The sequence below is a fragment of the Hyperolius riggenbachi genome, chromosome 5 (assembly GCF_040937935.1).
Source record: "Hyperolius riggenbachi isolate aHypRig1 chromosome 5, aHypRig1.pri, whole genome shotgun sequence".
NCBI classification, from domain to species: Eukaryota; Metazoa; Chordata; class Amphibia; order Anura; family Hyperoliidae; genus Hyperolius; species Hyperolius riggenbachi.
In genome coordinates, this window is record NC_090650.1 from 206,745,351 (window position 1) to 206,770,451 (window position 25,101).

The window sequence follows — 25,101 nt, forward strand, 5'->3', positions numbered from 1 at the left end:
AACGATTTGTGCATATGGGGGTCATATCTGCTGCAGGATTGTGCATATGGGGGTCATATCTGCTGCAGGATTGTGCATATGGGGGTCATATCTGCTAACGATTTGTGCATATGGTTTTGCGGCTCCCAGTTTTTTTCTCTTTTCGGAAACGGGTCCAAGTGGCTCTTTATGTCTTAAAGGTTGCAGACCCCTGGGCTAAACAATACTGATAAACGAAAAAAAGAAGAGCTAGGAGCCCTGCAAGCACCACACTAGACTAATAAAATGGAAAATAATTATAAATTCATCTTTGTTATAACATCAAAATAATAAAAACATCTAAAAACAACAACAACATGGGTCTGGGGTCCCAAAAAAGGTTGATAATACACTTGCACTGATAATTTACACCATGCACTGGAGCACCATTCATATTTATATTAGTACTTCATGAAATTATCAGTGCAAGTGTATTATCAACCTTTTTTGGGACCCCAGACCCATGTTGTTGTTGTTTTTAGATGTTTTTATTATTTTGATGTTATAATAAAGATGAATTTATAATTAATTTTCCATATATTAGTCTAGTGTGGTGCTTGCAGGGCTCCTAGCTCTTCTTTTCTTCATTTCTCTGACGAATTATCGTTTACCTTATTTCCGACCTCCGGCCTAGTGTACGTTTGGAGACAGCCAAAAGAAGCATTTCATCAAGACTGCCTTCTCCCAACCGTAAAACATGGCGGGGGTTCTGTGATGATCTGGGGTGCTATTTCTTGGAAATTCGCCGGGCCAATGATTTCCCTTCATGGAAGAATTAACAGCCGAGACTATTTAGGAATTTTGGGCGACCAAGTTCATCCTATGGTTCAAGAACTGTTTCTGGAGGGGAATGCCCTCTTTCAAGATAATAATGCCCCAATCCATACAGCAAGAATTGTTAAAGAATGGCACGAGGAACATTCTAATGAAGTTGAGCACCTCATCTGGCCACCACAATCCCCAGATCTCAACATTATTAAAAGGGAGGGTTCAGGGACGCTGTGAAAAAAACAAAAATCCAAATCCACTTACCTGGGGCTTCCTCCAGCCCGTGGCAGGCAGGAGGTGCTCTCGTCGCGGCTCCGCAGGCTCCCGGTCTCCTCCAGTGGCGCGCCCGACCTGGCCAGGCCGGCTGCCAGGTCGGGCTCTTCTGCGCTCCAATGTGCGGCTCACTGGTGCGCGCTGACGTCATTGGACGTCCTCCGGGCTGTACTGCGCAGGCTCAGTAGTTCTGAGCCTGCGCAGTACAGCCCGGAGGACGTCCGATGACGTCAGCGCGCACCAGTGAACCGCACATTGGAGCGCAGAAGAGCCCGACCTGGCAGCCGGCCTGGCCAGGTCGGGCGCGCCACCGGAGGAGACCGGGAGCCTGCGGAGCCGCGACGAGGGCACCTCCTGCCTGCCACGGGCTGGAGGAAGCCCAAGGTAAGTGGATTTGGATTTTTATTTTTTTCACAGCGTCCCTGAACCTTCCCTTTAAGCATTTATGGTCGTTATTAGAGATTCAAGTAAGAAGTTGATTTCTGCCACCATCGTCTCTAAAAGAGCTGGAGGGTGTTTTAACAAAAGAATGGGCTAAAATTCCTTTGGAAACAATTCACAATTTGTATGAATCATTACCTCAGAGAATTGAGGCTGTAATTGCCGCAAAAGGTGGGCCTACACCATATTAAAATACATTTTGTTGATTTTCAAGGTGTTTGCATTATTTTGTCCAACCCCTGTATATACATGCAAGATCAAATGGGATACATGGATTTTTTAGGAAACATAAATACATGTCATTTTGATGCCTTAATTGAAACAAAGCATTCAAACAGGGTTTTGAGAGGTTGTTAGGTGATATATTACAAACAGATACGCCCTTTTGTTTACTCAATGCTCACACGACTGAGACTCTGCCTGGCACAGAGGCATCATAAATTCCTAATTCAAGAGGTAGCTGCAAGCAGAATGGATGTAGTTAGTTAGTCTGGGCTGAAAAAAAATTATGATATTAAAGAGAACCCGAGGTGTGTTTAAAGAATGTTATCTGCATACAGAGGCTGGATCTGCCTATACAGCCCAGCCTCTGTTGCTATCCCAAACCCCACTAAGGTCCCCCTGCACTCTGCAATCCCTCATAAATCACAGCCGTGCTGTGAGGCTGTGTTTACATCTGTAGTGTCAGTCTCAGCTGCTCCCCCGCCTCCTGCATAGCTCCGGTCCCTGCCCCCGTCCCTTCCCTCCAATCAGCAGGGAGGGAAGGGATGCAGGCGGGGACTGGAGTTATGCAGGAGGCGGGGAGATCAGTAGACTGACACTATAGAGATAAACACAGCCAGCTCTGACAAGCTGTTTGTCAGCAGCGTGGCTGTGATTTATGAGGGATTGCAGAGTGCAGGGGGACCTTAGGGGGGTTTGGGATAGCAACAGAGGCTGGGCTGTATAGGCAGATCCAGCCTCTGTATGCAGATAATATTCTTCAAACCCACCTCGGGTTCTCTTTAAATATCATTAGCATAAGCATTAAATATCAATAGCATTTTAACATGTGTGTCACTCAATGGATATAGTGAGTCATCTGCAGAGAAAAATTAGCAATTTTTGTAGACACAAGGTCCCTCCCAAAGTGTCAAAGTGCATGCCATTTCATGCATTTTTTTTCAACTATACAGTTCAACACAGGACAAAAAACATCCCTGAGTATTTCTTGAGATAAATGCATGAACCTAACTACACATACATTTTTCATTTTAAAAAAAATACATAAATTTCATGCAAAATGCAAATGCATCTGGAAAATTGCTGCATGCAAGCTTATTTCACACATGCAAAATGTCCACAGAATAAGAATTATTCCATATACGTTTATGTACCATGCGTTCTAATGCAACTTTGCATGCGGCAAAAAAGCATGTCGTGGAAAAGGACTCTTGAGGTTTGTTTTCTACACCCTATTTATCAATTATTAATTGTGATGTACGGTCCCTCCTTTTTTGCTTCCATTTTCTGAGTACCAGAATGAAGAAGGCTGACTCTTTCAGAAGCTGAAATTCAGGGATCTGATAAAAGTTTTAATGGAGAGTATTTTATTTTTGGTAGGCTGCTAACAGGATGTGTTCTATTTTAAGCCATGGCAACAGTTACGAACATTTAAACATGGGGCTGTATTTGAAATGATAGGAAAAAAAATAGGTTGGATTTATATTCCCTACACAGTGGCTCAAGAACAGACACTAACACAAGAATTGTTCATTTTACCACATAAACTATATTCCAATGACTATATAAGCAGTGTGAAGTAATTTAATGTTTTGCATAATGTGTGAAACAAGGGAGACATTAAGCAGGGAGTTTTGGCACACAGGTGCCTGTCATACATCAGCTGCCCCATAGATTGCAATTTCAATTTGTACCTAGGGGGTGCCGGGTGTTTAGACCAATGATATAACCTAGCTCAATGAGCGGCGGAGATGGCACAGACGATATGAAAGGAGTTGAGCTGTATGCTGTAGTAACCAAACTCATGTAGCAGCCACGGGGGCACTGGGGACCATTGTTTGGTGCAGGCACTAAGGCAAGACATTGGTCGCTCAGCAATGACACAGCCAAGCTCATCAAGCATCGTGCTGCATTGCGATTGGCTTCAGGTGAAGTCTGCTGTTAGAGCTCAGATTTATTTTAATTAGTACAAATGGTTTGTGATGAAAGATCTAGTATTACTATAAATACTCTGATGAATAATACAAGTATACTGTAGATTCAGAAACTCCAGGACATATGTGGGTGTTGTTCTTATGACCTCAACAAAGGGGGAGACAGTTTTTTTTCATTGTGTAGTACTTTCCCTTTATTACAAAGAGGAGCTTCACCGCATACAAATACAAACTTTGCCAAATTTCATGCGTTGTTCTTATTTAAATATGTGACTAATGGAAACATTGGTAAGGAAAGTATATGCATAAAGGTCAATTGCATAACCACATTTTTGTATCTATTTATATCTTGTCATGTTAATATTGTGTTATATAAAAAAATGTCTCTTCTCACCTCCTATGGAATGTGTGGTATGTACCATCTCATGTCCTCTGCCAGAGACATGAGAGCTCTGACAGTATCTTAGCTGGTAGCACTGCACTCCTCTGAACAGCAAGCTGTGAAGGGTTACCTGGGATCTGTTCCAGCCTCTCTCCCATCTTACATGTAACAGCCCCAAGTGCTGCCACCACTATTGGGACAAGTTAGTAACTTTTAACATTCTCTCTACTTCCTTTGTCAGACTCTGGTAAATATCCAGCTGCTCACACTCCCCTTTCCTCATCTTGCTCTCACTTGACAACACAACATCTATTACCACATCTGTCTTATGGACCTCATCTACTATATACAGTGGTTTCAAAAGTATTCGGCCCCCTTGAAGTTTTCCACATTTTGACATATTACTGCCACAAACATGAATCAATTTTATTGAAATTCCACGTGACAGACCAATACAAAGTGGTGTACACGTGAGAAGTGGAGCGAAAATCATACATGATTCCAAACATTAAAAAAAAATTACTGCAAAGTGTGGTGTGCGTAATTATTCATCCCCCTGAGTCAATACTTTATAGTACCACCATTTGCTGCAATTACAACTGCCAGTCTTTTAGGGTATGTCTCCAGCTTTGCACATCTAGAGACTGAAATCCTTGCCCATTCTTCTTTGCAAAACAGCTCCAGCTCAGTCAGATTAGATGGACAGCGTTTGTGAACAGCAGTTTTCAGATCTTGCCACAGATTTTCGATTGGATTTAGATCTAGACTTTGACTGGGCCATTCTAACACATAGATATGTTTTGTTTTAAACCATTCCATTGTTGCCCTGGCTTTATGTTTAGGGTCGTTGTCCTGCTGGAAGGTGAAACCTCCGCCCCAGTCTCAAGTCTTTTGCAGACTCCAAGAAGTTTTCTCCCAAGATTGCCCTGTCCATCCATCTTCTGTCCATCCATCTTCCCATCAACTCTGACCAGCTTCCCTGTCCCTGTTGAAGAAAAGCACCCCCAGAGCATGATGCTGCCACCACCATATTTGACAGTGGGGATGGTGTGTTCAGAGTGATGTGCAGTGTTAGTTTTCTGCTACACATAGCGTTTTGCATTTTGGCCAAAAAGTTCCATTTTGGTCTCATCTGACCAGAGCGCCTTCTTCCACATGGCTTGTGGCAAACTGCAAATGGGACTTCTTATGCTTTTCTGTTAACAATGGCTTTCTTCTTGCCACTCTTCCATAAAGGCCAACGTTGTGCAGTGCACGACTAATAGTTGTCCTATGGACAAATTCCGCCACCTGAGCTGTAGATCTCTGCAGCTTGTCAAGAGTCACCATGGGCCTCTTGACTGCATTTCTGATCAGCGTTCTTCTTGTTCAGCCTGAGTTTAGGTGGACGGCCTTGTCTTGGTAGGTTTACAGTTGTGCCATACTCCTTCCATTTCTGAATGATCGCTTAAACAGTGCACCGTGGGATGTTCAAGGCTTTGGAAATCTTTTTGTTGCCTAATGCTGGGCATACACGGGTTCGATCCGGCGGCCGATTAGCCACCGGATCGACTCCCACTGCGTCCCCGCTCGTCCGCACGTCCGCCAGGATCGATTCACGCTTGTCCCCGCCGGCGCTTATCTTCCGCTCAATTTGCCGCTATTGTCCGCCCGCGGGTATCGAGCGCGGAATCGATCCCCGCGGTGATCGGACACGTCAGATATTATCATTCGAGCCATCAAGCTCGATTGATAAGCCTCCCTCGACGCCATCAGGCTCGATTGATAAGCCTCCCTCGACGCCGTGTATGCCCAGCATAAGCCTGCTTTAAATTTCTTAATAACTTTATCCCTGACCTGTCTGGTGTGTTCTTTGGACTTCGTGATGTTGTTGCTCCCAATATTCTCTTAGACAACCTCTGAGGCCGTCACAGAGCAGCTGTATTTGTACTGACATTAGATTACACACAGGTGCACTCTATTTAGTCATTAGCACTCATCAGGCAATGTCTACGGGCAACCGACTGCACTCAGACCAAAGGGGGCTGAATAATTACACACACCCCACTTTGCAGTTATTTTTTTTTTTAAATGTTTGGAATCGTGTATGATTTTCGTTCCACTTCTCACGTGTACACCACTTTGTATTGGTCTTTCACATGGAATTCCAATCAAATTGATTAATGTTTGTGGCAGTAATATGGCAAAATGTGGAAAACTTCACGGGGGCCGAATACTTTTGCAAACATATATATATATATATATATATATATATATATATATATATATATATATATATATATATACATACATATATATATATATATATATATATATATATATATATACATACATATATATATATATATTATATACACATATATTATACACACACACACACACACACACACACACACACACACACACACACACACACACACACACACACACACACACACACATATATATACACAGTGGTGTGAAAAACTATTTGCCCCCTTCTTGATTTCTTATTCTTTTGCATGTTTGTCACACTTAAATGTTTCTGCTCATCAAAAACCGTTAACTAATAGTCAAAGATAACATAATTGAACACAAAATGCAGTTTTAAATGATGGTTTTTATTATTTAGTGAGAAAAAAAACTCCAGAACTACATGGCCCTGTGTGAGAAAGTGATTGCCCCCCTTGTTAAAAAATAACTTAACTGCGGTTTATCACACCTGAGTTCAATTTCTGTAGTCACCCCCAGGCCTGATTACTGTCACACCTGTTTCAATCAAGAAATCACTTAAAGGGGAACTTCAGCCTAAACAAACATACTGTCATCAAGTTACATTAGTTATGTTCATTAGAATAGATAGGTAATATAATCTCTTACCCACCCTGTTTTAAAAGAACAGGCAAATGTTTGTGATTCATGGGGGCTGCCATCTTTGTCATGTAGGCAGCCATCTTTTTGGTTGAAAGGAGGTGACAAGGAGCAGGAGACAAAGTTCCAACTATCCTGTGTCCTGATTACCCCTCCAAGCTGCACGTGTTAGGCTTCAAATGTCAAGTTCAAAATGTAAAAAAAAAAAAAATTGCACCAAAACAGCAGAACGAGAACAACAAAATCAGAAATCCCATCATGCTTTGCACAGCACCAGGGGAAAAAAGCCCGGGCAGTTTTCTTCTGTGCAGCTAAAAATGAGGCTTGTATAAGAGAAACAAAGTTCTGATGCTGTGAAACTGTTAAAGAAACACAAAGCCTTTTCAGTGCTGCTGAGTCGATTTTTAGTCCGGAGGTTCACTTTAAATAGGAGCTATCTGACACAGAGAAGTAGACCAAAAGCACCTCAAAAGCTATACATCATGCCAAGATCCAAAGAAATTCAGGAACAAATGAGAACAAAGTACTGTAATTGAGATCTATCAGTCTGGTAAAGGTTATAAAGCCATTTCTAAAGCTTTGGGACTCCAGCGAACCACAGTGAGAGCCATTATCCACAAATGGCAAAAACATGGAACAGTGATGAACCTTCCCAGGAGTGGCTGGCCGACCAAAATTACCCCAAGAGCGCAGAGAAAACTCATCCGAGAGGCCACAAAAGACCACAGGACAACATCTAAAGAACTGCAGGCCTCACTTGCCTCAATTAAGGTCATTGTTCATGACTCCACCATAAGAAAGAGACTGGGCAAAAACGGTCTGCATGGCAGATATCCAAGGCGCAAACCACTTTTAAGCAAAAAGAACATTAAGGCTCGTCTCAATTTTGCTAAAATAACATTTCAATGATTGGCAAGACTTTGGGGAAAATACCTTGTGGACCGACGAGACAAAAGTTGAACTTTTTGGAAGGTGCGTGTCCCGTTACATCTAGCGTAGAAGTAACACAGCATTTCAGCAAAAGAACATCATACCAACAGTAAAATATGGTGGTGGTTGGTCTGGGGTTGTTTTGCTGCTTCAGGACCTGGAAAGCTTGCTGTGATAGATGGAACCATGAATTCTACTGTCTACCAAAAAATCCTGAAGGAGAATGTCCGGCCATCTGTTTGTCAACTCAAGCTGAAGCGATCTTGGGTGCTGCAGCAGGACAATTACCCAAAACACACCAGCAAATCCACCTCTGAATGGCTGAAGAAAAACAAAATGAAGACTTTGGAGTGGCCTAGTCAAAGTCCTGACCTGAATCCTATTGAGATGTTGTGGCATGACCTTAAAAAGGCGGTTCATGCTAGAAAACCCTTAAATAAAGCTGAATTACAACAATTCTGCAAAGATGAGTGGGCCAAAATTCCTTCAGAGCGCTGTAAAAGACTCGTTGCAAGTTATCGCAAACGCTTGATTGCAGTTATTGCTGCTAAGGGTGGCCCAACCAGTTATTAGGTTTAGGGGGCAATTTCTTTTTCACACAGGGCCATGTAGGTTTTAAGTTATTTTTCTCACTAAATAATAAAAACCATCATTTACAACTGCATTTTGTGTTCAATTATGTTATCTTTGACTAATAGTTAACGGTTTTTGATGAGCAGAAACATTTAAGTGTGACAAACATGCAAAAGAATAAGAAATCAGGAAGGGGGCAAATAGTTTTTCACACCACTGTACACACACACACACACACATTATATATATATATATATATATATATATATATATATACATATATACACATACATACATACACACACACACACACATGCATACACACACACTGTACGACTGATTGAACTATCCATCTGGAAGCCCCAGAGGAACTTAGGGTGCCCATACAGGTATTCCTCTCTGTTCCGGTTGACTTACCAGTCAGATATTAGCTATTAGAAGAAAAAGATCATAAATCATCGATCGCGATCAGAAATGGGATGACATTTTATAGCCAATCATTTTAGATGAAATCAATCTGCAAAACAGGCTGACCACTGGTAAGGAAATCAACCGATAATACGAATGCTTGTAGTCTTTCATTTCAACCTGTCCGATCCCTATTATGGGATTGGAAAGCTGGATGTATAAGAAAATTGTAGTGGTAATAGGCACATTTATTCAAATAAGGAAACATTATATTTATTTTAAGACATTCGCCCCTTACTTAATTCACTTAATTCACCTTTTCTCCTAAGGGTGCCCATACATTACTTGATATTGCAGCCAGATAAACCTCCCGATTCGATAATTTTATTGAATTAGAAAATAATTGGTGCCCCAACATTGCTGCCCAATTGAACTTTGGATCGATTTCTGGGCAAAAATTGGTAGAATGGATCAATTTGGAATTGCGGGAAAATGTCAGTTGCAACTGACATTCAATATTGCAACTGATATTTCAATATTGCGAGTACCAATGGACCAAGTGTATAGTGTTTCACCCTCCTCTACCCCTCTGTCTGCACGATTCCTGGCCTCCTCCAGCATTCGCTGTCACTCCAGCTCCTGTTCCATGCCATGCTGGCTGTATATTCTGATCTATACTGTATGTTATGATCTTTAGGTCTTTTTGATATATGATTGATTAATAAAAATGTTTTTTTGAATACAGATTTTCATGTGTTTAATGATTGTTTGTGTTCGGTCGGGTCATACCTACCCTCTCCCTTATCTCAAACTGTTCTGTTATGATCTTTATATATATATATATATATATATATATATATATATATATATATATATATATATTCCAAACAGCACAAAATTAAATCAACGCTTCAACAGGCTATCTATTCACATATAATAAAATGCTATTTACAATTTACTCATGCAGCAAGAACATCAGTGGGATGCACATGGACAGATATGGATGAATGAGTGGGATGCAAACAGAATGAGGATGTCACGGACTCTAGTTATAAATGTCTATTTTTTCCACAGTTATACCTACTGGACTGTTTTTAACTACTGACAACACTCCCACGATTACCGGTACTTCTGACAGTAATACTTTCTGCTATAGCAATAGCTGGCCTCTGCACAAGCTGTATTTTATAAAGCACTTTATGATTTCTAAGCATTTACCATCAGGAGCTATATAAACTGGATGTGTCCCACTGACCTACATACCACAGAATCACAGAACAGAAGTTTGTAAACGAGGGTTCTGCTAGACAGAAGGGAAAAGCAACAGATAAACACCCGAATGTGAGACATCCAAGATATGTTAACACTGCAGTAAACAGTACACGGTATACAGTAAACGTGCCCATACACCCATCGATTTTTCAATTCTATTCCCAGCAGATTCGATCACTCTGATAGAATCAGATGGGAATCAATTCCCTTATATGTTCAATCGATAGAATTTCAATCGATTTTGAAAAAAAAAAAATTAAAAAAAAATCGATAGAAAGTATAGATTGGATAGGATAGAAAATCTAGGTTGATCAGGGGTATGGCAGGAGCAGTTGTAGATTGGCGGCTCATAGTGATGAACTGCATGGAACAGTGCAACACTACAATTCAATAGATTTACAATAGATTCCTTGCTATTACAAATTGGTGTGCTGTGTGTGGTAGAAATTAATTCCTTTCTGACAGGAATCGATCATTTTGGAACATTGGGTGGAAATCTATGTGTGTGTAGCCAGCTTTAAACATTTTCCTCGTACCCTTCAAAAGACACATGAATATAGAATTGACATACATATTGTATCATACATCTAACAAATATCACCTTAAAGCTAACCTGTGCAAATTTATGTGAAAAAAAAACAACAAAACAACCAGACGACATTTGCCTCTGGATCTTCCAGATGCTGTCGCTCTCCACCTCGCTGTTCCAGCACTGGGACCATTTGAAGGTCGGGACCAGCCTCCCGTACAGGAATGAGTATGGCCACACTGCGCAGGACCATCGTTTCGGCTTGGTGGAAAAAGCAGAGCCCGACTGTGCTTGCGCAGTGCGGCCACACTCCAGTCCAGCGACAAGCCCTTGTCAATGGGATTCCAGCTGGAGCGGTGAGGAGGAGGGGGGCAGGGGAAGTCTCTGGCTTATCTAGACTAGAGGCTTCCCTCTACCTTGGTAAGTACCCATTGGGATGCTAATTTCACTACAGGTACACTTTAAAATATATGAAAAAAGGTACAGAAATCTGCAAAACAACTATAGTGAATGATAGGCTCACCCACTTGGGGTTCCAATTCAATATTTAGCTGTTTCTCTGTGACATAGCAGATAAAATGTAATGCTTATAAATAAGTCCATGCACCTTGGACGTGCCAACAGTAGAACACCATATAAACTCAAAGGCATACTGGTGGGAATATCAGACTTCAAGAAGGATTTGGGAATACTGGTTGATAACAAGATAAGCAACCATATTCAATGCCAGGGTGTAGCAGGTAAAGCAAATTTAATTCTGGTATGCATAAAATAGGAAATAAAATCACAAGATGCAAGTATAATCTCACTAGACATCTCAACATGCTGAAAGGAAGCGATTCCCAGCTAATGGAAAATTATCTATGGAACCCACAGGACCCTTAACCTGCTGGGCGGTCTGGACGAGCTCAGCTCGTCCAGTACCGCCGGAGCCTGCCGCTCAGGCCCTGCTGGGCCGATTTGGCTCAAATAAAGTGCAGCACACGCAGCCGGCACTTTGCCAGCCGCGTGTGCTGCCTGATCGCCGCCGCTCTGCGGCGATCCGCCGCGAGCAGCGGCGAAAGAGGGTCCCCCCAGCCGCCTGAGCCCAGCGTAGCCGGAACAAAAAGTTCCGGCCAGCGCTAAGGGCTGGATCGGAGGCGGCTGACGTCAGGACGTCGGCTGACGTCGATGACGTCACTCCGCTCGTCGCTATGGCGACGATATAAGCAAAACAAGGAAGGCCGCTCATTGCGGCCTTCCTTGTTTATTCTGGGCGCCGGAGGCGATCGGAAGAACGCCTCCGGAACGCCCTCTAGTGGGCTTTCATGCAGCCAACTTTCAGTTGGCTGCATGAAATAGTTTTTTTTTTATTCAAAAAAAACCCTCCCGCAGCCTGCCTGGCGATCTTAATAGAACGCCAGGCAGGTTAAAGCAATTACTTGTTTATTTTTGTATCTATTGATTGTTTTGAAGTAAGACTCTTTAAAGAGACACTGAAGCGAAAAAAAAATGATGATATTATGATTTGTATGTGTAGCACAGCTAAAGGTGCCCATACACTCGTCAGATTGGCAGCAGATAGATAAGAAATGCATCTGATGATCTATCTGATGCGTTTTTAGAACATTTTTTACCAGGATAGAATTCCAATAGATTTCAGTTTGAAATCTATTGAAATTCGATCTGATGGCATTTTTTTGCCATCAGATTTCCATTAAGGCCAATGCAAACTGATAAGCAATCTCATCAGATCGACCTAAATTTTCCACCCTGCCAGTTCGATGGAAAACCATCGAAATCGATCGAAATCGGCCATCGATTGGCCAACCGATTTGCAATCGATCGATCGGGATCGATCGGCCAGAAAATCGGCTGAGTGTATGGGCCCCTTAAGAAATAAAACATTAAGATCAGATACATCAGTCTAATTGTTTCCAGTACAGGAAGAGTTGAGAAACTCCAGTTGTTATCTCTATGCAAACAAGCCATTAAGCTCTCCGACTTAGTCGTGGAGAGGGCTGTTATCTGACTTTTATTATCTCAACTGTTCCTGGACTATTTACTTTTTCTCTGCTAGAGGAGAGGTCATTACTTCACAGACTGCTCTGAAAGAATCATTTTGAATGCTGAGTGTTGTGTAATCTGCACATATTATAGAATAATGCAATGTTAGAAAAAACACTATATACCTGAAAATAAAAGTATGAGAATATTTTCTTTGCTGCTAATCTTCTAGTAATTATTCATAGTACACAACCAATTCATTATATCATATTCTTTTTTTCGCTTCAGTGTCTCTTTAAGTATTAATAACTTGTGAGGCCACATATGGAGTATGGGATACAATTTTGGGCACCACACAATATGAAGGTTATTGACATTCTAGAAGAGGTACAAATAAATTAAAGGTGGCCATACACTGGTCGATTTGGTCGAATCTGATCAGAAAGGGATCGTATGGCTGCCTTTACTGCAAACAGATTGTGAATCGATTTCAGCATGAATCCGATCACAATCTGTGGAGCTGCCGCCGCCGCCGCCCGCCCGCATACATTACCTGATCCGGCCGGCGCTTGTCCCCCGGTCTCCGCCGTCTTCTTCTCCCCGCTCAGCTCCGGCTTCACTGAACTTCCTGTCCGCGGAAGTTTAAACAGTAGAGGGCCCTCTACTATTTAAACTTCCTGCCGGGACAGGAAGAAGTGAAGCCTGCCGGACTTGGAGCCCAGCGGAGAAGGGGCAGCGGTGACAGCGGGGACACGCGCTGGTGGACAGGTAATGTATTGCCGCTGCATTGCGTCAGTCGCCGGGCATTTGAACGCCGCCATCGACGCACTCCCGATCCGCCGGCGATCGAGCACAATCTTCCACACGGACAGGAATGATCGATTTCGGTCGGAAATCGATCGGTCAACGTTTGCGCAACAATTTCACAGCAGATTCGATCACAGTGATCGAATCTGCTGTATATCGGCGGGAAAATCGTTAGGTGTATGGGCCCCTTTATAAGAGGGATGGAAGGTCCTGCTTACTAAGATAGATTGGACAAACCGAGATTATCTAGCCTAAAAAAAGACAACTGAGAGGTGAGCTAATTAACGTGTAAATAAATCAGACTGCAATGCAAAAGCTTGGCAGATGAGCTTTTTGTCTCGAGGCTTTTACAAAGGACAAGGAGACTTGATCTTTGTATGGAGGAAAAAGGTTTTTGATATCTATTTAGAGAATACAGAGTGGTTAAAAATGTGGAGTATCCTCCCACAAGAAGTAGTTATGGCAAAGTCTATGGCCCAGTGCACACCAAAAACCTGTAGCAGATCTGCAAAATGCTAGAGGTTTTTGAAGCAGATTTTAGAGCGATTCTAGGCATGTTTTCTAAATATGCCTAGCGTTTTTTGGAGCGTTTTTATGTAGCACATTTAAAATATTGTTACAGTAAAAGGTGTTACTGAACAGCTACTGTAAAAAAAAAAAGTCTAGAAAACAGCTCTGATCTAGCGTTTTTCAGAGCGGTTTTACACTTTCCTATACTTCAATATTGAGGCAGAAACACCTCAGAAATCTAAAAAAAATGCTGCAACCCCCGAGTTTGCGTTTGTGGAAAAAACGACCCGCTCTCGTGTGCACCAGCCCATTCACTTTCATTGGCCAAGCAGTGTACCCCCTGCAAGCATTTTAAAAAACGCTACAGATCCGCTCTGGTGTGCACCAGCCCTATATCTGCATTTAGGCATGGTGCACACCAAAAAGCGCTAGCAGATCCGCAAAATGCTAGTAGATTTTGAAATGCTTTTTCTTCTTTTTCTGTAGCGTTTCAGCTAGCATTTTGCGGTTTTGTGAAGCGTTTTTGGTGTAGTAGATTTCATGTATTGTTACAGTAAAGCTGTTACTGAACAGCTACTGTGACAAAAAACGCCTGGCAAACCGCTCTGAAGTGCCGTTTTTCAGAGCGGTTTGCGTTTTTTCCTATACTTAACATTGAGGCAAAAACGCATCCGCAATCCAAAATCTGCAGCAGCCCGGGAGTATGCGTTTCTGCAAAACGCCTCCCGCTCTGGTGTGCACCAGCCCATTGAAATACATTACCCTAGCGGATCCGCACCCGCAAGTGGATCGCAAACCGCAGCTGGTGTGCACTAGGCCTTAAAGAGGGTTTGGATGCTTTCCTTGCATTGAAGGCCATTCATGGCTATAATTACTAGGTAATTCCAGTCAGTGTTGATGCAGGGATTTTATCTGTGTGCCACCTGCCACCCATTTTAAAGCCATTGGGAATCCACACCTAAATAAAAAAAAAGTCAGATACCTAAGGAGAGGGAAGGCTCGGGTCCTAATGAGTTCTCTCTCCTCTCCCGATGCCCTCGGTGCTGCGCTGGTTCCCCCGTTCAAATCCCCCGCCGCGGGGACTTCGGAAGTCTTCAGGAGCCGAGTCTTCCCGAAGACAGGCGGCTCCATACTGCGCACATACGAGTGCGTCATAGAGGCCCGTCTTTGGGAGCACTCGGGCTCCCGAAGCATTTCCGAAGCCTCCCTTCGGTGGGGAAACAGCGGTATGTGACCGAAACGGTCGAATACCGCTACGGGTGGAGCCGATGCAACAGCGGGGACCGGGAGAGGAGAGGGAATGTTCTATGGGACCCAGAGCCTCCCTCTCCTTAGGTGAGTATCTGACTTTTTATTTAGATTTCGGTTCCCATTCACTTTAAGACTAATTGGCCAGGTCTCATAAAGGGTTTTCACCTTCCTCTGAATCAAATGAAATATGAGATGGTGCAATTCAGTCATACATATTATTATTATATATTTTTTTTCTAGTTGAGCTTGATGAAAAGAGGTCTTAACCAAACTAACTATGTCATTTATCTGTTTCAAGCTGGAAATGATCTTTAATACAGGCATCTGCTTTACAATATACCTCACCTCTTGAATAACTCGAAGAAGCCTTAACTGATCCACACTGTGCTATTAAGACTTAAATAAAACTGGAATTGTTTGCCTAGAGAAACCAGAATTCCTTCTACCAAATCTACATATAAGTGACCAGCTGATGGCAACTATCTGCAAAGCACCTGGTTAAGTTCACATTTGTGGGTGGGTAAACCCCTGGAAAACCATACGGTAGGTTTCTAGGCATTTGCAAGGTGGATGTGTGTGGGTATGAGACAGCTAAGTAAGTAATTTAGCTGTCCATTACTATTGATCATCATTCTGTAATTCATATATGAAGAATCACCACAGTCCATACACACATAGACTGTTGAAAGAGGTTTCTCCAAAGCCACCCCTATCTGTACCCAGGCCCATGGGGTTTACACAATTTGCTATTTTAGGGAGTGAGAAAGACAGATATTCACAACTGAGAAGGCATAAACTGTCCATAAGTAAACTATAACCTGGATTCTATAAACAGCAGACTTCTGACTGCAAGAAATCTGGGATTACAATAAAAACACTTCTTATCTGTAGGTACACACCATACAATTTTCTGTTAGATTCTTCTGTTAGATTTACCTACAACATGGAACAAAGCTATCTGGCAGGTAAATCTAAGAGAAAATCTAACAGAAAATTGTATGGTGTGTACCTAGCAAGTCCAGCTGAGGATCTGTGGTGAGACCTGACAATTGCTGTTTACCAACAATCCTCAACCATTGTGATAATGCTGAAGCAAAAGTGTCTAAAAGCTGCTAGATACATATGTGCAAGGCTTTGTTACTGTTTTTGTTAATATTCACCACACTATATGCCAGCTTCACTTATCAATATCTGCTTACCATAACTAAAATACAGGGGTCTCAAACTCGCGGTCCGCGGGCCATGTGCGGCCCTCGATACAATATTTTGTGGCCCTCGCCGGCAAAAGCTTCCTTATAGTTCGCTTCAGTGCTCCCAAGTAATCCGCCTCTAAACAAGGGCTGCAGTGCCCCCAAATCGCCCAGGGGGCAAACCGCTGGCATTTCCTGGAAGGGGCAGAGCTTTCAGCTTCAGCTCTGCCCCTCCTGACGTCAATCGCCGCCTCTCCCCGCCCCTCTCTGTGAAGGAAGAGTGAGAGGGGCGGGCAGAGGCGGCAATGCGCCGCGATTGTGAAATTCCTTATGCAGCCCCCCAGGTAAACTGAGTTTGAGACCCCTGCCCTAGATGGAGGTGAGAAGGCATGAAAATGTATATGCTGTGTAAATCCAGTTGTACAAAATAGCAATTTCGTATGGTCTATATATCAGTGATGGCTAACCTTGGCACTCCAGCTGTGACAAAACTACAAATCCCATCATGCCTGTGCCTCCCCGAGTTATGATTAGAGCTATCAGAGTATTGCAATGCCTCATGGGACTTGTAGTTCCACCACAGCTGGAGTGCCAAGGTTAGCCATCACTGGACTATATTACTGTATATGCTTGTTGGAGATTAAGCAGTTACATGAATGGTGTCCTGCTACTTATGTGCCTACTCTAGTCACCTTTTCTCTGTTACCACAAATAAACTGGAAAAGAATCCGTCCTCTGCTCTCTCCTGTATAAAGCCCCACACACACACACTCTCAACAGCGGTCTTTTAGGCTCTCACAACTTTTCTTGTGAACCCCCGCCCCCTAATCTATTTATTTTTTAGGTATTTCACAAGATCAACAGTTCAAGCAGCTGATAAGACTGATAAGAAGTCAATTCAACATTTGGATTGACTTCTTATAAGTCTTATCAGCTGCTTGAACAATAGCAAGAGATTTTTTTAGGCGTTTCACAAGAAAAGTTATGAGAGCCTAATGCTGGGCATACACTGTACGTTTCTGAACCGTGTATCGACCAGCTGATCCGGCCAGCTGATAATATTCAGCTGGCCCGATCATGCCGCTCCACCCGCGCCCGCTCGATTCCCGCAGGTGGACAATGGCAGGGAATCGAGCGGTGATAAGGAAGCGCCGGCGGGGACGAGCAGCAATCGATCCGCGCGCACATGCGGACGAGCAGGGATGCGCCGGCATCGAGCCGATGGCTCGATCCGGCGCATAAAACATGCCGTGTATGCCCGGCATAAAAGACCGCTGTTAAGTGTGTAAAGTACAACCTAGTTTTTGAAATTGTTCAGCAAGGTTAATTACATTGTTATTTATTTCTGCATCTCTGTTAAAATGAACCTGAGCAGGGAAAAGGAAAAAAGTTAGATACTTACGTAAGTAGAGGGAAATCTCTGGGTAGTCCAGATGTTTCCCACCTCTTCCTCGACCACACTGGTTCCATGCACGGATGTGGACAAGAGCTTGTCAGATATGTTTTTTTGCACAGGATCCGAGTTGTGTACAAGTATGGGTATACAGCGCCTGTACGAGTATAGCCGCACCTGTGCAGCAGCCTGAAGGTAGTTGTGCCTGAGCAGCTTTGTGCCACTGTGCATATGCGGCCATTCTTGCACAGGTGCAGTATGGCTGCACCTATGCACGAAGGGGAGCACAACCGCAAAATAAAAGAGGGGGTACTATTCCGTTAGCCACCAGGTGGCGTTAATTACTATTTCCCCTCCAGGCCGCCATGGATAGTAGGGAAAGATGTAACTCTGGTGGAGTTTTATCGCCACCTAGTGGATGCGCCCGGCTAACGGAAAAGAACCAAAGAGGGTCCCTGCCAGTGGCGGTTGGGTTAAGGAGGGCGTGGGAAGCCTCCGGACTATCCAAAGTTTTTCTTCTTCTTAGATAAGTATCCCATTATTCCTGTTTCTGTGATACCTATGAGAGGAGACTGGAGGTTCATTACCATGAACACAAAAAGCCAGAATATCTACTCAGTAATGTACTACGTAATGAGTATTATATAATGCCATGGCGTATTTCAACTTCACCACTCCCATCCCTGAAAGGTATAATCAGCCACAGCAACATAACAGTTGTGAATAACCATAAAGGCTAAACTAGATGGTTGATTAGCAGTGCTTATCTCATGAATTATTTCTCCTTAGCATTTTTTATCTTATATATTTGAAATCTTTCAAACAAACAAAAACCAAAAAAGGACTAAAATGAAGACAAAAACAAAAAAATGTTTGGTAAGCTGAAACAATTTATTTTTAGTGATACGTTTGAAAAGTGCTGTTGTAACGATTGGTGTAGCAACACAGATGTGTGATTATTGCGTGATCTGCAGTATCACCAATAATGCAGACACTATACCTGATTATTTGATGATCTGCAGAATCACCAATAATACAAGTATAGCTAACAGATATACTGAGTGTATATGCTTGGTGCAACAGTACTGAATAGTTTTACAAGACCTCACCAGAGGAGCTGGTGGGTACTATCAGAAGCACCTCACCAGTGACAAGGGCTCACTGGTGAGTAGAGTGGTCAGACAGGCTAGGATCAGTAACAGGCGGGCATAGACAGTACTAAATCGGCAGGCAATAGAGTAGTAATATACAGGCAGAGCCAGCAACAGAATTAGATGGGCAGAAGTACAGAATCGATAAGCAGGAGCAGAGGTCAGAGGTGAGCCAGAGTCATACACAGAATATCAAGTAGTAACAATTAGTACAATAATCCTAGTCTTATGTGAAATACCTGGTTTCCTCCCAGATCAAAACACACCGGATACTGTCTAAGGTCTGAGCGCTCACACAGAGTATTCGCAACAGCAGACAAGTTGCAAGTGATTCCCGAAGGCTTAAGAGGCAGAGGAGACCCCACGGCCGCGGCCACTCCAATCAGCCAAGCCGTGAGTCTCCTCTGACGTCAGCCGACCGGCCGGTCAGCTGACGCTCTTTCTCCCAGCATAAAGGTCCGGTCTGTGCGCGCGCCTGCACAATACAGCATCCCTAAGAGCAACAGACAATTCCGTCCTCGGCGTGCTACACGCCGGAGGAACGGGTGAACCACCCGCCACGGAAACCGAGGCAGCTGCGGAAGTCCCCGCAGCTGTCTCTTCAGGGAACATTACAGCTGTAAAGTTATTTTACAGATAAGTTGAAAATGAGTAAGAAGAGTTAATACAAGAAACAGGCTTTGGGAATCAACTTCAATAAGTTAATTTTAAGTTGCGCTAAGCAACTATTAAAATATAGGAAACAAACATTCCCCTAAGACTGGCATTACTTACCTTCAAGGGGCTTCTCCCTAACCCCTCTTTCATTATGCTGGCATCCATCGTCTTTGGAAATGCACGTTTACAGTGTCCACTGCCGCATTGCATGCAGGGAGATTTAGGGGTTGTTCACATGGGTGTTTTTGCAGCGTTTCAGACGTGGCGTTTTTTGGGATCTACCACCCACTATTTGGGATCTACCACTATTCATGTGAATGGGAGCGCTTAGAGCTGGCTTTTGCAGGCTTTTCTGAAAGCCTGGCAGTAGATCCCAGCGTTGCGTCTCGTTTTGAAAGCAACATGTTGTATACGCCGGAAAACAATTGCAGAGACCTGAACTGCTAGCCTTGAAGGCTTCCCAAAGGCCTTCAATAGCTAGCGTCTAAACGCTGGCATTTAAGCGCTGGCTTTGGAACATGGTGCAGAGCGAAATCTTGGCAGAAGCCTGTGTGAACCAGCCCTTAGTCCTTCGATGTGAGTATGACTCCTGGCGGGAGATGAACTCCCATCAAAGGACTACATCTCTCGAAGGTAAGAAATTCCTGCCACAACCCCCCACACATGGTACACTCCAGTTACAAGACTTATATATTTTGGTGAATAGGTGTTTAGTGCCACTTAAAATCTACTCCAGTCACAACTCATAGGGCCTGATTCACAAAAAATATCTCTTAGGGGGAGGTATGCTTTATATATTTTCATATGAAATGAGCGGACAAAGTTGGGTGATGTCAGCATATGATATGAATCCATTTATTTATTCATGTATTTATCTTGAATCATGCTTTGGTTCTTTAAATATTTGCTTCCTGTTTTTCTTTAAATAGGTGCTTAGTACACTTTAAGAAAAGATGAATATATTGGTGAGGGAGCCAAAGTGAACTTGGCTGGCTGCTGAGCTGATCCTCTGCCTCTATTGCTTCCTGCATCACTGCTCTCTTGTGAGATTCATTTTGACACACTATCTTTCCCCATGAGAGAAACTTTACAATATATTCTAGTCTATTCTATAGGCTGAAACATCAAAACAACTCCTTTTACACAGTGACAAGTGTGGGGGCATGCTGGCCTTGCTAATTAAGCAGCATAATCCTGTGACTAGTATACTCGCCATCAAGAATAATGTTAATGAAGCAATCACTGATCCGGTAGAGCTAAACAAGGATTTCCATCATTCTTAGCAGCAATGATATGCTTTGAGAATAAATTACAGTACTATTTGGAAAAACTTAGAGACTATATTGGAAAGTTGAAATTTCCCCAGTTAAATCCTGTTCAATCTTGGGCCCTTTATAAAGGTTTTATGGAAGAGAAGAATATGGGAGCTATTTTGAAAGTACAAACAGGGAAGACAAGTGATTTTTTTCATCATTAATACAATATTAGCCCCAAGTTATATCAAGTTTTTGGAGAAGCAGAGGAACTCAGTGCACCACCTCCTGCAATGTTAAAGGCTTTGGTTATTTTCATTCCTAAAAAAGATAAATAATTACATGATCTAATGAAACTTCATTTCATAACAGGCTACCTGATTTAAAGACTTCCAGTGAAAAAGACAGAGCCTGTAATAACAGGCTCTGTTGCATGAGGACAGATGGGGAGGGGGTAGGTGTTTACGGGTTATATACATTATGTGTTCTGAAGTCTTCGGGCAGAGAGAGCAGCTCCAACCCCCCCAGCAGTTCGGTGGTGGCCATGTTTCTGAAGACTACCGAAGGTCTTTGGAAACTTCTGCCTGCGTCACTGCGGCCTGTCCCCCAGCTCGGCAGTGTCATTCTCATTAGTGGCTGAGGACAGGCCGCGGCCACGCAGGTGGGCATGCAAGGAGCCCTGGCAGAGATTTGAAAAAAAAAATTGCCTGGGCCCATTCTGGCAGGAAGGAGGAGCAATCGTCTGCTTGGATGGATGATGTCAGGACTGGTGAGTATTTTGCCCCTCAAAACAACCCCCCCCCCCATCCTCCATCATGCAGACAGAGCCTTTTATTACAAAATCTGCCTATTTTCGCAAGCCTGGCCTCAATAAAAGCATTACTGACCATTTTCTGTTAAAAGGGGTTCCAATTTAAGGTGGAAGTTAACTTCCCCAAAAGTTAGCACTGCACACACTCAGTGTGAAAACACAACTATATGATCTTTTCTTGATTAATATCATCATGAAAACAAACCATATTGTCTACTAGCATTGAGAAAAAAAATTTCAGATAAGGGAGCATAAACTGTAATGGATTGCGGAGACACCGCCGCGCGGTCTGGCAGCGGGGCGGCTGTCTCCGCGTTCAGACCGGCGGTTTCCGCACAGCAGCATGCGTCTGGTTTGTCTGAGCCTAGTAGTGCACACAGATGGAGAGCTACGCGCGCGCGCTAGGAGGCAGGACCTTTATGCCAATAGGATAGGGGTCAGCTGATCAGGACGATCAGCTGATCCCAGCGCAGTGGGTGATTAGCTGAGTGGGACTGGGCGGCGCTGTCAGTTGCTGGTTGTCTGCCGTTGCGAATACTAACGTGTGAGCACTCAGACCAGTCAGATCTCACAGTGTGTTAGAACCAGGAGGACCTGGGAATTCACACTTAGCCAGATTACGTTTGTGTTATACGTTAGACCAGTTCCAGGGTGTTGTGACCACGGATCTCACACCCAAGCTTAGGGATACTGTGTCATTGCTGTGTTATCATTTAGACCAGTTCCAGGGTGTTGTGACCAAGGACCTCACACCCAAGCTTAGGGATACTGTGTCATTGCTGTGTTATCATTTAGACCAGTTCCAGGGTGTCGAGACCAAGGAACTCACACCCCAGTCTAGGACTTTGTTATACTTATATGTTATGACCATTTGCTCTGTCGACCTTTCTCTTGCTTTCTGATTCGGTACCTCTGCATATCTGCCTACCTGTTGCCAGACCCTGCCTGTACCCGGTTGCCGAATCAGTCTCTCTCTCTCTGTACCTGATCTGCTCGTGTGTTGCCGACCTGGCCTGCCTGACCACTCAAGCTGTCACTCTCCCTGAGTGCTCAGTCTAACTGTATTAGCAGTAACACCATTCCACCAGGTGTCAGCTGCAACCAGGACTTCCGCTCCTCAGAGAGTCCGCCCTGTTAGCAGCCAGTGGTCTTTTACCCTGGCTGCAGTACAGTTTACCATCTGATATCATTATCCCTGGTTACCAGGTCCTCACTATCAAGGAGATAGTTTCTGCACTGCCCAGGGCCACCTGCCCCTCAGGTGTCTCGTGGCCGAACCGTTTACATCTCCCGCTCCTCGGGAGTTAGCCTTCAGTTCATCTAGCACTTTACTCATTAGGTGTCCAGAGGTTAGTCATACTTGTATTATTGGTGATTCTGCAGATCATCCATAATCAAGTATACATCTGTATTGTTGATGATTCTGCAGATCATCAACAATCAGATTCTCTCTGTGTGCTGACACCAATCGTTACACTGTTATTTTTTATTTTACAAATATTGCTAAATCCTCCCATGCAACACCAATAAAAGAGACAGTCCAGAAGTTACCAGTATTAGTTGGTTTTGGCCAGAAGAAGAATGGAAACCATTTTTTGAAAGACATTTCTGTTGAGCTCATGTACTTCTGTTGACTCAAATGATTCTGTCTCTAGGAGTTGCATAAAACTGTATTCCACCTGGATCCTAGCTGTAAATTGGGCCATACCCGTGGGGCTACTGGAACACAGATGGTGAGATAATGCTCCTGGAAAAGGTGGCATACATTCTTGGTGATAGCAGCCACACCTTTCAGAGTACTTGGCATGCTTGGTATAATTATACCTTTCTAAAGGAGATGAGTACAGTACATCTAATTTCAAAACATGTACAACAGTAAGCTTACATCATCATTTATGTATTTAATAATACAGGTATTAACCAGTGTAAGTCAAATGTGTAAACATTTCATAATTTTTTAATTATGTAACACTGAACTAATGTTGCTTATTGTTGTCTTCTTTCTGATAAACTTAATTTTTTACTCAATAAACTTCAACACAACTATAAATGTGCCCATTGTCCTGAGCAGCATTCACTGCAGCACATAAATAATTTACCCTTCATAGAGAACTTGTAGCTTTTGATTCTTTCCTGACTTCAGATACTATGGCAAAGGTACCGCACTGTACACTTAAAAGGATAAGTGTAATTACAAAGTACAGGTTTCTTAAATGCATGCGCGACTGCTGCCACACCTGCACAGTAGCACAAAGTGGTTTAGGGCCTGTTTCCACTATCGCAAATTCGCATGGGCAATACAAGTGGATGGGACTGTTTCCACTTGAAAGGATTCGTTTGCTTTTTTTCTGTGCAGAAAAAAACTGCACGGCAAGGCCAACAGAATTTGCATACCGCTATGCGATTCACATATAATGTATTTAATAGGAAATTCGCATGAGGTTTTGGTATGCAAATTTTCATGCGAATTCGCATCTGATTTCGCATGGAACCAATAGAAAACACAGGCACTGACATGGTTAAATTCACATACATAGTAATCCATGCGAAATCGGATGCAAATTCGCATGAAAATTCGCATCCGCATGCAAATTCGTTAATGCGGATTCCGCAATGAATCCGCAACGCACAAGTGGAAACAGGCCCTTACTGTGCTGACATGGTGCCACCATGTTAGTACATAAAGGGGAGCTCGGCCATGGAAAAAGTGTCTGACAAGATCTTGTCGGATAGGTTCAGAGCACCCTGCACAGCAGCGGTGAGCTCCAAAATGGATCTGGAAGCCTCTGGACTATCCGGAAGCTTTCCTCTAAGTGGGTAAGTATTTCGGTTTTCTTTTTTTATACAAGAAAAGACTTACAATATTTACAAGAATGTGGGAGGTGTACTCACTATTGTGAGATACTATAACTAGGAACTTGGAAGAAGCAGGATCTATTGGCCATTTGGCTAAATAATATACAACCTCTTAGGGCTCATAGAAAAGTGCACAAAGTGATTGTCCAGGAGTTTTTCGACCAACGATTGCGCACTTGGTAGTGTTTTACAGGTGGCGCTATAAAAATTGAACACGCTACAGATATGCAAATGGTTATTGGCTGACACAGTGGCATATAGTGGATAGCACTTTTTCTACAATTTAGATATGGGCCAGGACAACATCTGTGTGGAGTTTGTATGGTCTTCTTAGGTTTTTTATAGGTTTCCTCCAGCACTCCGGTTTCCTTCAACAGCCCAAAAGCATACAGATAAGTTAATTGGCTCCCCCTTCCCCAAAATGTACTTTTGTTTACAATAAGAGACATAAGCCTATGACTATGGTAGAGATTAAAATGTGAGCTCCCGAGGAACATCTGCGACATGACTATATCCTCTGTAAAGTGATGTAGAAGATGTCAATGCTGTATTAATACACAGTAATAATAATATTTCAGAGGAGACATTTTGATATGTTTGCACACTGTTTACCATACTTGTCTGCCCTCAAAAATT

At 43.1% G+C, this 25,101-nt stretch overlaps 1 protein-coding gene across 5 annotated transcripts in view; it reads right to left on the reverse strand.

Moving 5' to 3' along the window:
- Positions 1-25,101, reverse strand: part of LOC137518577 (uncharacterized) — a 105,303-nt gene that overhangs the window by 68,270 nt on the left and 11,932 nt on the right. The window contains exon 1 of one of the 5 annotated variants that reach the window (XM_068236641.1): positions 9,752-9,813. The exons of the other annotated variants lie outside the window; for them this stretch is intronic. The gene's annotated coding sequence lies outside the window, so the exon portion shown is untranslated. Of the gene's footprint in view, positions 1-9,751; positions 9,814-25,101 lie in introns of those variants that run through there. 5 annotated transcript variants of the gene reach the window in all.